At 42.1% G+C, this 12527-nt stretch overlaps 2 long non-coding RNA genes across 2 annotated transcripts in view; both read left to right on the top strand.

The window, feature by feature from the left end:
* The window catches only part of LOC115276200, an 11116-nt gene extending 7991 nt beyond the window's left edge, over window positions 1-3125 (top strand). Inside the window, exon 3 of the long non-coding RNA XR_003901852.1 lies at window positions 3091-3125. This is a non-coding gene — a long non-coding RNA (uncharacterized LOC115276200). The remainder of the gene's footprint in view (window positions 1-3090) is intronic.
* Window positions 3126-3186: 61 nt separating this feature from the next.
* LOC115276497 lies at window positions 3187-7308 on the top strand. Its single transcript, XR_003901967.1, has 3 exons — window positions 3187-3227; window positions 4951-5037; window positions 6591-7308. It is a non-coding gene; the product is annotated as an uncharacterized LOC115276497 (long non-coding RNA).
* The last annotated feature ends 5219 nt before the right edge of the window (window positions 7309-12527 follow it).

The raw sequence follows: 12527 nt of genomic DNA, 5'->3' as shown, positions 1-12527 counted from the left end.
GGTGGTGATGGTGGAGGGCACTTAAGGGGAAGAGCACTGGGTGTTGTATGGAAAACAATTTGACAATAAAATATTATGGAGAGAAAAAAAAATAAAATCTGAAGCCAGCTCCAGGCTCTGAGCCCACACGGGGCTCAAACTCATGGACTTTGAGATCAGGACCTGAGCCCAGGTGGGACACTTAACCGGCTGAACCCCCCCCAGGCACCCCTAGCGCACGCTTCTCTTACTACCCCTTATCAGCTTTACAATTTTCCTAAGTGAAGACAGTGCTATCAAAAAAGAATTATGAATTACTGTTCCATTTGTGCCATAAGCCCAAACATCAAGTGGGGAGTGAAAAACTAATTGTTGTGATAGCTGTGGATAAACTTGACTTCTGGACTGGTGCCAGCTTACATAGGATCCTTGTTTCCTTATCATGTTTAATTATTGCATTTAGATCCTTTCCATTCATCATTACATTTGCCTTGATGAACATTCATCTCCTTGCTGCTGTGACTGATAAAACCGCATGTTTATTTATCTTCCTATGGATTGCAAGTCCCACCTATTGAGTTTCTGTGGAACTCTCTAGACTTCTTGGCAAACTTATTGTTAAGGGCTCCTTCCCAAGCCCATAAGTGCTATAGAAACATAGTAGAGATAGCTGGATTCTTAAACATGATTTCCTTCATGTGGAATTTCAAATACTTAATTTTCTGGCCTCACACTGGATTGTTTTCTGCTTCTTGAAGCTTCCCTAGCTACCACACTCTTCTGATTTTGTTTCTGTCTCCCATCACGCTTTTTCCATTCTCCTTTGGTCTGTGCACTCAACTTGACCTCTGATATGAGACTGCCTTGGAATCCTGTACTCACCCTTTCTCTTCTCTTTCTCCCAAGTCTCTTTAAGGGATTCCATCCAGCCCATCGTTTTATGCTGATCACTCCCAGACATTTATCCTTAACTCGGTTGTAGCCTTAGGAATCCTGACTCCGCTTGCCAACTTAATGTTTGCACATGCTCAGCAGTGACTCAGAATTTCTATACTGCTTACGCTTTCTGCACACACATGGTCTAGCCCTTACACACCTCTTTCTTCCCATTTTGGAAGACGGTGCCAATATCCCAGCCACTTGCTCAAGCCACACCTCTACCAATTATCCATGACTCTTCTCTTTCGTTCAACTCAAGAAAGCTATTTATCGACACCCTACTGATCCTGCTCCAGCCTATACCTTGAATCTGCCCAGGTCTATTCATTTCTATGATTCTTGCCTTACACAATGACATCATCTTTCTTCTGACCTGCTGCATTCACTTTTTAACTCTTTCTGCTTTCAGTCTTGAACATTGCAGCCACTGTAAACTCCTTGAACTGTAAATCCGAGCAGATCATACATCAGTTTTCAATCTTCTCAAAGCCTCTATGGCTATAGAACCACACATGTTCTGGCTTTTGCCCACCAAGTCTTTCTTTGGTTTCTCACCACTCCAGGCTTGTCCCCTCTCTAGAGTCTTCGAACCAGCTCTTCGTCTGCCCAGATTGAGCTTTTCTTTTACTCACACAGGATTCTTTCTTGCCTATATTCCCATCTAAGAGGTCACCACCTCAGAGAATCTGGTACCCACCTAGAGTGTTCAGAAACCTAGGGTTTTCTTTCCCTTCAGCCTATGTTAATTCTGTAGAGAACACTTACTACTATCTAATATATATATTTTGAATTAAAAAAAAATTTTTTTAATGCTTTTATTTATTTTTGATACAGAAGAGACAGAGCATGAGAGGGGGAGGGTCAGAGAGAGAGGGAGTCACAGAATCTGAAACAGGCTCCAGGCTCTGAGCTAGCTGTCAGCACAGAGCCTGACACGGGGCTCGAACCCACGAATGTGAGATCTGACCTGAGCCGAAGTCGGAGGCTTAACCGACTCAGCCACCCAGGCGCCCCTCTATTTTGTTTACTTGGTTATTGTTTGTTGCCCCCACCTGAAGGTAAATTCCTTGGGAGCAATGACCTTATCAATTCAATTTAGTATGTGGGTCCAGCACTAAGAAAGTACTCAGTCCTACTTGTTGAATGAACAGATGAATAGGTGGATTAAAGGCACCTTAGAAGTGAGAAAAACAGAGAGTAAAGTTAGTTGCCACAGATCACATAGACATTTAATGTGGTCATTGTCTTAAGGACCTCAACTGCATCCTCTACTAACTAGTTTTTTTTTTTTTGGTTGGTTTTTGTTTTGTTTTTGACAGAGAGAGGTGCACTAGTGCTTGAAGCAGGGAGAGAGAATCTTAAGCAGATTCCTTGCTCAGTACAGATCCCAGTGTGGGGCTCCATCTCCTGACCATGAGATCATGACCTGAGCTCAAATCGAGTCAGGCTCCTGCATCATCCAGGCGTCCATCATAACAATGGTCTTGAATTGTACTGCTGCTTCCACCGCTTTGAGCACCTCATGGTATTATTCCAGGGTCTTACCAGCATTATCCCACTTAAAGATTCTATGGTCAGAGCCTACTCTATGTTCTGTCATTAGAAACCTCCCTTCTGGCCAAACCAGATACCTAATAGTGTACAGACATAGGGTGGAATTATAAATCTACAGGGTAATTGTGGTTTGGTGGAAAGATCGTTGCCTCAGGAAACCTGGCTTTTCATTTATTTATGTTACCAGAAGCTGTCTGATCTTAGGTAAGCCCTTAACACTCTAAGCTTCAATTGTGTCGCCTGCCCTGCTTTGCCATGCCCAGGGGGATATTAAGGCCACAGCCAGCTCTCACTCACTTTCACCCATCTGTTTGGATTAATGCATATGAAAATTCACTTCACAGGGATTAGATGTATTCATCAATAATCCAGTTAGTTGGATTAAATGAATTCATGAATATAAAAACGTTTTGCTGCGTGTAAAATGCACTACAGACGGTGTGGATTAGATGTAAGGGATTGCTCCTGGGAATCAGTTCCCAATGCATTAGCTATATGGCCATCAGTGAGTTTGATTGTTTCTAGTCCCCACTGTATGCTCAACTTACAGCACAGTAGTCTTTTTATCCAGTGTACTTTCGAGTGATTTTAATTTTGTTTTAATATTTATTTTTTGAGAGAGGAAGGCACAGAATCTGAAGCAGGCTCCAGGCTTTGAGCTGTCAGCACAAAGCCTGATGCGAGGCTCAAACCCACGAACCACGAGATCAGGACCTGAGCTGGAAGTAGGACGCTCAACCGACTCAACTACCCAGGTACCCCTCATTTTTTTCTTAATAAAATTAGTCTTGTGTACACTGTGACCAATCCAACTGGTAAGAAAACTGGAAGTTCTCTCTCACTTCAAACCCCATAAGGAAAATGCCCAAACATAAGCAGGTAGCACTAGCTGGCTCTTTTTAGTTATTAGAATAGGACTTAACATAATAACAGTTTAGTACTTGACAGTGAGTCTGACACTGTTACATACCCTTTATGTGTTACCTCGTTTTGACACTCACTATAACGTGTGGCTCAACTATTACTTTGTCCTGGTTTTATATGCGAGTAAACGGAGTCACAGGGATGGGAAGCTATTTGCCCGGTGTCCCACAGATAAACAGACACAGGGGCTCAGGCAGAGTGTAGATTGAGTACCTCTACACCATTCTAGTGTATAATATATCCGGATAAGATTTGTCATCTCTAGATTTTTCATTCTCAAAAATAAAGTGCAAAACAAAAACTTAAGCCAGAGTGCACAACCTAGGCCTTTTGGACTTGTCTATAGCATACGTTTCTAGAAGCAGCTAGCTGAAACGAATAGGGACATTCACCTGGAGTCTACAAACCACCAGATTCACTGAGAGGACCTATGCCTCTTACCCGTTTTTCTTTCTTTAATTGCTTTTTAAACCAGAATGCTCTGTTTGATAAGGGATGTTACCGTATGGTAAACACAGTGCTTTGGGGAAAGCTCCTCATATTCCGATAGGGTGACGTCTCCCCTCCCTAGCAGGGGGGAGGCAGCATCTGTTGACCTCTCTGCATGTGCTGCCTGGTACCCCGAGGCTCTGGAAAAAATGACTCTGAGGCTATTCACCCTGGCTCAGCCTGAGATCTCCTGAAAGATTTATTGGCTCTTAAACCTTTGCCCAAGCAGAACCTCTAAACCAATATACGGGTTTGTTCATTTGCACTTCAGGGAGAGAAGGCCAAGAAGGGGGAGGAGTGAGACTCTGAAGACCTCCGTCCACCCCTCCCCTTAGCCTCTTGCAACTTTCTTAGGAAATGGAATTCATCATTTCTTTACAAGTCAGGTTCTTTTTAACTCGAGGTTTTCTCTGTCCATTTGTATATGGAAGAACATTGGTGAAAGGAAATTACCAAAATCCTTCAACCACTACATTTTATTATCTGTTTTGGGGAAGGGGCAGAGAGAGAGAGGGAGACACAGAATCTGAAGCAGGCTCCCAGTGATTAACACAGAGCCTCACGTAAAGCTCGGGCCCATGAACCATGAGATCATGACCTGAGCTGAAGTTGGACACTTAACCGACTGACCCACCCAAGTGCCCCTATTATCTGTTTTTTTGAAGGAGAATGTTGAATGGGAAACTTGCAGTCTGCCCCAGATTGTGTAGGAAGGGAAGATGGAGAAAATGGCATCAATTTAAGTAGGAGGGAATTTAGAGAATAAGGAAAAATATCTAAAGAAGATCACTGGTAACATTAGCTCTATTTTCCTGATGAGAAAACTACTGCTTAAAGAGGGGTTAAATCAGTAGCCTAATTTACTCTGAAAGGGGTGGAACCACAGTTCAAACTCTGGTTTCAGGTTCAAAGACATGTATTCTCTACTGCATGCATTGGTGGGGATTCTCAAACCGGACAAAGATAACTTTCTAATTCCATCTGCTTAACACAGACATCCTTCTGTGTGCTAAAGACACATTTAAAAATGCCGGATAAAATATAATGAAACTATTTTACACACAGGCAAGGAAGAATGGGAGAGAGAGACCAAGAAATGGAGAGACAAAACTTCTATGTGCCAAAAATAAAGAAGACTCTCATAACCAACGTGTAAGTACACATGTAAGAACAATCTCTACATGTGTTGAGCCTAGAACAGGACAGGGCCAGCAGACATGGCCAAGGGACCTCACAGGGGTTGGGTTTTTGCACACATGTCTAGAAAACAAGAGTTGCATTTCAGCCTAAGAAAGATGAGGATTTGCAACTGAAATTCACACAAAGCTGGAACCCAGACAGACTGGCTCCCCCTGTATTAAGGTACTATAAAGCATTATTCCCTTATGAGCTACTGGCAAAATTTTCACTGATTAGGTATCTTGGTGGAAAAAAGATCCCACAATAAGTGGCAATCTAAAAATCTATGTTCTGCATAGATTGAATTCAAATTTTAGATCTTTCTCATAGCAGAGGATTCCCAAGCATAGATATTAATGTAGATATAGTAAATATTTCTGTCCAGTGATGATTCTTCTGGAAGTCAAGGGATAAGTGTAAGACTTCTCTGAAGGATTACTACCAATCTTCATGTACACAAGCATTCCACAGGGACCCTATATCCTAGCTGAATAAAAACTCACCAAGTACAGAGTAAGGATGCAGTCCACAAGATGAGGGAGTCAACAGATACATGTGTGAAGAATAGCACCAAAAGAACCTGAGGTAAGGTTATAGATAGCTGTTAGATTAAGTATATTTGCAATCATGAATGAGACAGAGAGAAAAACTGTCATGAAAGAACATAAAAAGAACAGTCAGGACAACCCAGTAGAACTCAAAATGAAACATTGTGAATAAAATTCAACAATGACTAGCTTTGAGAGCAGATTGGCACAGTTAAAGAGAATTAATAACACGGAGGATGTATCTGAGGAAATTACCCTCAGTAATGCTGCAGAAAAAAAGAGGTAGGACATCAAAAAGATAGGTTTGGAGATAGGGAGAATTAAATTATGAGTTTGTACTTAAGTCTCCTGGGAATTGCAGGAAGAGAAAATGGGAAGGGTCAATGCTTTAAGTGAAATGGCTATGAATTGTCCCCAAATAAGAAAAGTTCTAAATGCTCACACTGAATCGCCAGAGTCTTGTTTATGATGTACAAATCTGGTAGATTCATCCTATGATCAGAACAGTCAAGCAAACACTAGTCAAAGATTCAGTAGAGAAAACATACAAAGGAATGATCCTTAGAATAGGAGACATCAGCAACACAGAGACCAGGAAACAAATTTGTCTGATCATCAAAATCACGTGAGAAGTACATGAGCACATAATAATATGGTTTTAGCCCCAATGCTGTGGGTGGTGGTCAGGAATATCCATTAAAAAAATTCGAGGGTGTGGGGGAAGGACCAAGTAGATTTAAAACCCTTTTTTCCTGAGCAGACACCTACGTTCATATTATCACACTGATCTCAAAGGTGTGTGAGTGAAATTTCCCACCCTTCCAAAACCAAGGATAAGTTCTAACCCCCCACCCTGCCACATCTCCAGGAGATTCATGCTAAACGGTGCAAGATGATCTCCAAAGAACTAGGCAAAAGGGTTAGGGCAAGCATCTCTGACCTTACACTTTCTCACATTCCTAATTCTGTCTCCTCCAGCACATGTATGATGAGTATCTGAGGACAGTTCGCTCTGCATCAGACCTCCACAAGCCCGAGAGCGTGTGAGGAGAATGAACACGAGAGCATTCGGTGATACACAATTCCTATCATGCTTGATACTTTATATTACATTCAGAAACACACCTTAGGACACTAACAGCAGAGTTTTAGCCTAGGTTGCTTTTATGGTCATCTGTTCTCAGACTACTGGTTGTTTAACTGCTGTAATAGAGGCTAGTTCTACACTAAAGTAATACTCAGAGATGTTCATTCCAGCATTATATATGTGTAGGTAAAAACCTGGAAGACTCCAGAAGGGATGGAGGGCAGTGAGGTTTTGTCACATTGTTTTGGGTGCATGTAGTAATTGGTTTGCTTTTTGGCTTGACCTCCTTATACTTTATGCTTCTCCCCTTTCCTTAGAGAATGTTGACGTAAATAGTGTATCCCCCTGACAGAATTATGCTGGTAGAAAAATGATATTTTGAACAGATAGTTCACAGCAAGAATAAGAAAGTACCATACACACAAATATTTAACTTCATAAGTAATAAAATAAAATTCCATTTTCTTTCATTAGATTAATTTGAGGGGGCACTATTTCTTGCTGTTCGTAGTATAAATTGTATATACTTCCTGGATAGAAGTTTGGTGACATATAGGCAAACTCTTAAAAATTTACATAGATTTTTTTTTTCTTGCTGACCAATTCTGTATAAAGGGTATATATTTTTAAAAATTGAATAACCATAAATTGTTCATATTAAGAAAATTTGGAAATAACTTTTTATTTTTTCATTAAAACATTTTTTTCCTACTGTTTATTTTTGTAGGGGAGAGAGAGAGCATGAGGGCTGTGGGAAGGGACAGAAAGAGAGGGAGACACAGAATCCAAAGCAGGCTCGAACTCTGAGCTGGCAGCAGAGTCTGACATGGGGCTCAAAGTCACATACCTTGAGATCATGACCTGAGTTGAAATTGGCCGCCCAACCAACTGAGCCATGCCAGTGCCCCTGGAAACAACGTAAGTGTCCAAAAATAGGGATTATGTCAATAAGATCTGGTCCTATACAATGAATAGTTAGCAAAGATACAATACATAGGTAATAATTTAAAAGTTGCAAAATTGAAGGTAAAGTAAAGCAATAATTTTATAGTTAAGCACACACAATGTCAAGACAGATGTACTAAGAATAGATAATCATTATCTCTGGGTGGTAGGATTGTAAGGCTGCTTTTTCTTTTTGGTATAGTATTTAGGTCTTGAAATGACCTTTTGATTTTTTTAATACGGAGAAAATTGTCCAAAAATTTTAACCAATTATGGCAAAATGAAGTTTGCCTTTGATTACAACTATACAGAAATGTGTAGATGGAAGGAAAGTGGGGATGGGAGGGGAAGGGAACTCTCTCTTAACAGCGGTTTTCTTTGCTCAGGGACATGTGGGCAAATGTTTTCTGCTTTTATGACTTTTAAGTATAAAATTGGTAATAAACTACAAAGTATTAAAAAGAACTAGAGGGAAATTTAATAATCAGGAGTTTCCCCATTATATTTCATTTTAGACCCCCCCTCTGCCCTATCAAGTAGCCATTCTGAGTCCTAACACCAACTTTCTGGGCTCTGTTCAGGCCACTGTATTAGCTAAGTTTGTATAGAATATTACTACCGAGTTTCTGATTTCAATCAGAGGAGGCTGAGATACTTGTATAGAATCCTCTCCCGAGGATATCAGGAAGCTGGGCACGATTAGAACCTGTTGGTTTCCGCTCAGTATTCTGTCCGGGTCTCCAGAGAGGGTGGAGAGCAGTGAGACCTTGGCACCACCGTTGCAGATCCACGTTGTCTCCACTTGCTTTCTGGTGTCAATTCCGCACGTGTAGGCTTAGCCTCTCCACTTTCAAGCAGAGGGTCCGTAAGTTCCCTGGTGGTCTAGTGGTTCGGATTCGGCGCTCTCAAGCAGAGGGTCCGTGCCTGCACTAGTCTGGATGCCAGCAAAGTGGCCTGTGGGTCCCAAAAGCTTTGGGTATGAATTACTGGATGTGGTTTCTGCACATTGAAACTTGGCTCACAGACATAGGACTTATACCACATTCTTAGTGTGGATACTGGCCCAAACCAAAGAATCACCTCATTTCCCTCTGCTAAGATTCCACATTCCCTTCCCCTTTTCAGCTTCCAGGCCCTTCTCCAGACCTGTCTCCACCTACCAACTGAATGATTTGATCTCACCCCTCCATGGCCCTAGAATCTTCTGCAGCGTCCCATCACATTCAAGATAACGTGTGTATTCTACACATGGGAAGCAAGGTCCTTCACAAGGGGTCTTCAACTTACCTACTCAGCTTTCCCCTTCACCAAGCATTTCCAGCCTTTTGCTATTGCTCTTACCCACAGTCTATGGACTTGACCCACTTCCTCACTTATCTCTGCTTTCTACATGCTATTCCATAGCCTTCTCTACTTTGTCCTTCCTTCACTATCCTTTCATCCTTCAAAAGTCCATTTGAGTGTCATTCCCATGGGGAAGCCTTCCCGACTCTCACTGCCCCTGTCTCCCCCCTCTGTCCCAGGTGCTCTGGCACATGAGCCCTAGAGGCACAGCTCAGCTCTGCTCTTCACTGAATTGTGGGGTCCTTGCAACTAAGGACTGATTTTTCCCATGGTCTTATTCCAGTGTCTAGCCTACTTTCATAGTTCCTAGTGAATAGCAAATGCTCAAAAATTTATCAAGCATTTCCACTCCTGGCATAATCCCAACAAACGCAAGACATGTACAAGAATGTTTACAGCAACATTGATGGAGGTAGTCCTAAGCCAGAAATAACCCAAAGGCCTGCTCACCATCAAGTAAATCACAGCATTTTAAATAAATAAATCCTATACAACAATGAGAATGTAGTGAATTCATCTCGCAAACATAATGTTGAGTTCAAGGGTTTACAGAAAGAAGAGTAAATGATCTATGAGTCTATGTTCCAAAAGCAGGTACAAATCGTTAGAAATCGTGGGAGTGGTTACCCTTGAAGGTACAGGGTACCTGACAGGGGCATCTGGGAGCCCAGTAATGTCCTATTCCTCGATCTGGAGCTGGCTGCACGGACATTTTCACACGAGAAGATCCATGCATCTGTGTATGTATGATGTGTGTACATATCTATCTCATACCCTAATAAAAATTTTAATTTAGGAAGGTTCCCTTTGTGAAACGGGTAGTGTATGTTTGCTTCCGGTGAATTACCAGCCTGATTCATGCGCTTTTCCCCCACTCAGGATGCTGTCACATTTTTAAAGTGAAAATCTCTTTCTCTACTGAGTCTTGCATTTGCTTTAAGAAACGTGATGCTCATTGGTGTCAAGCAGGTATTCATTTGGGTAGTTGGAATTCTGAACTTGAATTTCTGCAAGCTCAAATAATTTTGGAACGCATCAGCGTATCAATAAATAAATAATTGGCATTCCACTCTTTGTGTCTTCATCCTATTGTATTTAAGGTTTCTGTCACCAACAAGCACAGGCTTAGTGACCGGCACACATCAGTCACACCTTCCATATACTTTATTGATTCACATTTGACTGCTACATTTCAAAATTGGTTTTCTTCTTGCTACAAAGATAAATTATCTAAATCAATCTTTCTTCCCCTCCAGATTTTAAAGAGTCTATAAATACCCAGACCAAGGGACACGTTTAAAAATAGATTTTCTTTTCTTTCAACAAACACCTAAATGTGTAGAAAAGGAGCCTGATGCCCCTGGATCTTTGAAATGGCCACGGCCATCTTGGGTGTTCTCGGGCCCTGCACACGGGAGCCCATCCACCCATCCCTGCAGGGACTCCCTGGGTTTCTCCCTCACGTCCTGAAATAAAAGCCTTTCAGTGTCTGCACAGATGGGAATTCTGCTGCCACCTTCTCATTTCACATCTCCTGCATTTTTCTTCCTGAGCACTTGACTGCCCAAAATAGAATCATGGTTTTTGAGTCCTAGGAATTGAGTGGGGGGATGTCCAGGGTTTCTGTAATTCCCTCGCCCACACCGTGAGGTAGTTTGCCTCTCAGCTACAGGGTAGATCAAAGAATCAGAAGAGAGCTCAGAGGGTCTTTCAGAGGAGATCGTGGATTTTTCCCTTAGGAGGTGGTTGGGGAGGGCTCACCACATGCCAGGGCATCCGTGCCCAAAGACAACACAAGAGGCACAGAAAACAGGGCCTTGGCATGCTTTGCCACCCCAATAGCCCCCTTCACCAACTCCCTACTTTCCTGAGGTCTCTTTCTCACTGAATATCCCCTTCTCTGACTTTTAACTGAGTTTCCAAAAGGATCAATCAACCCTGCCCCCTTCACTCTGCCCAGCTGAATTATCTCCATCCTTCCAAGCCTAGTTTAAATCCCATCTCCTCTGGGAAGCCTTCCTGGATGACTTCACTTGGAAGTGATTTCACACGTCTCAATTTTTCAAGCCCCTGCTCATATTAACTGAGTACTTGAGGGCCAGACTTGATTCTTAGCCGAGTCAGAATCCTTACAGTGACTCTATCAAATAGGTTTTGTTATTCCCATTTTACAGACGAGGATTCTGAGGCCCACAGTGCTATCATAGCAATTAGGCGAAGAGCTCCGTTTACCAAGTCTGACTTAGTGACTTGTCCCTTTCACAGGGTCAGAGATTTGCAATTGCTAATTGTTCACCTCATACTTGTCCACTTTGCTGAGGGTTGAACTTAAGACCATGAGGAAAAGATTTTGAAAATCATTTCTATGTATCGTATATGCTACCTTTCCATGTCTGTCAGCATGGGGGACCGTGCAACAGAGAAGGCAGGATTGATAAAAAAAAACAAAACAAACAAGTTCTTATTTGGTAAGTGTTGTGTGCCAGGCACCATGGTAATTTATGTACATTCAGTATCTCTCCTAATCCCAGCTCTTTTCCCCAGAAAGATGAGAGAGAGGTCACAAAAGCTTGCTGTAAAACCAAATAAGGAGATTAAGCTAAAGGAATACAAATGTAGGAAGTCAAACAAAATCCTGAGTTCTGTCCTCTCCCAAGAACACATGCCCTAAAGACCCTCCTTTGGAAGTGAGCCACAAATCTAGCTCTAGGTTTTCCAGTTTTTGTGACAAAGAAGGACGCATAACAATTATGATACCCTCACTCATTGCCTGAGATAAGACCAACCCTCTGTTCACATGAAGCACACATAAATGTCTCATCAGACCGTCTCCTATTAGAATTCTCAGCACAAGCCAATCTCCTCTCACTGAAACATGATAGTACTATCCATCTGAGGCGGTGGTCCAACTGTTGGGTCCAGGTATGCAGTTTAATTTGATTTAACTTCAGTTCTCTAAGAGATGGATGGACGGCACACGTTTCAGGAGATTCACTACCAATGTTATGTCTCACAACTGGGTTCCTTACTATCTGCTCTGGACGATTACCTTTCCACCTTGAACTAAACGCTGAAGAGATATTGTGGTATAACTCTTTGAACATCCGATAGAACCCACATGTCCAGGAACAGCCTCTGGGAAACCCAGTCTTACAGATGACATGGGGCTTTAAAAATAGAATTTTCAATGGGAAAAGTGAAATTCCAACTCCTTTGTGTGACTTATGATGCTTTTCACAACCCTACCTCAGCCGGCTTTTCCAGACCTGATTTATTACTTCCCTGTTAGCATCTCAAGTTCCACCCAACTGAACTCCATCCGGTTTCATGAAGACACTCTCTGCACTCACTGAGACCCCAGAGATGCTTCCTCAACACCTTTCCTGTTTCTCTACCTTCTCTGCCCACTGGGTCTTGAAGGATGTCACCTTCTCTGCCCACTGGGTCCTGAAGGATGTCACCTTCTCTGGGAATCCTCCCAATTCCACCTAAGAATTAATTTTACCCTTTACCAGATTCCAGTAACATTTTGCTTCTAC

Source organism: Suricata suricatta, chromosome 13 (genome assembly GCF_006229205.1).
Source record: "Suricata suricatta isolate VVHF042 chromosome 13, meerkat_22Aug2017_6uvM2_HiC, whole genome shotgun sequence".
Taxonomy (NCBI): Eukaryota; Metazoa; Chordata; class Mammalia; order Carnivora; family Herpestidae; genus Suricata; species Suricata suricatta.
This window is presented reverse-complemented; position numbering and strand designations above follow the sequence as displayed.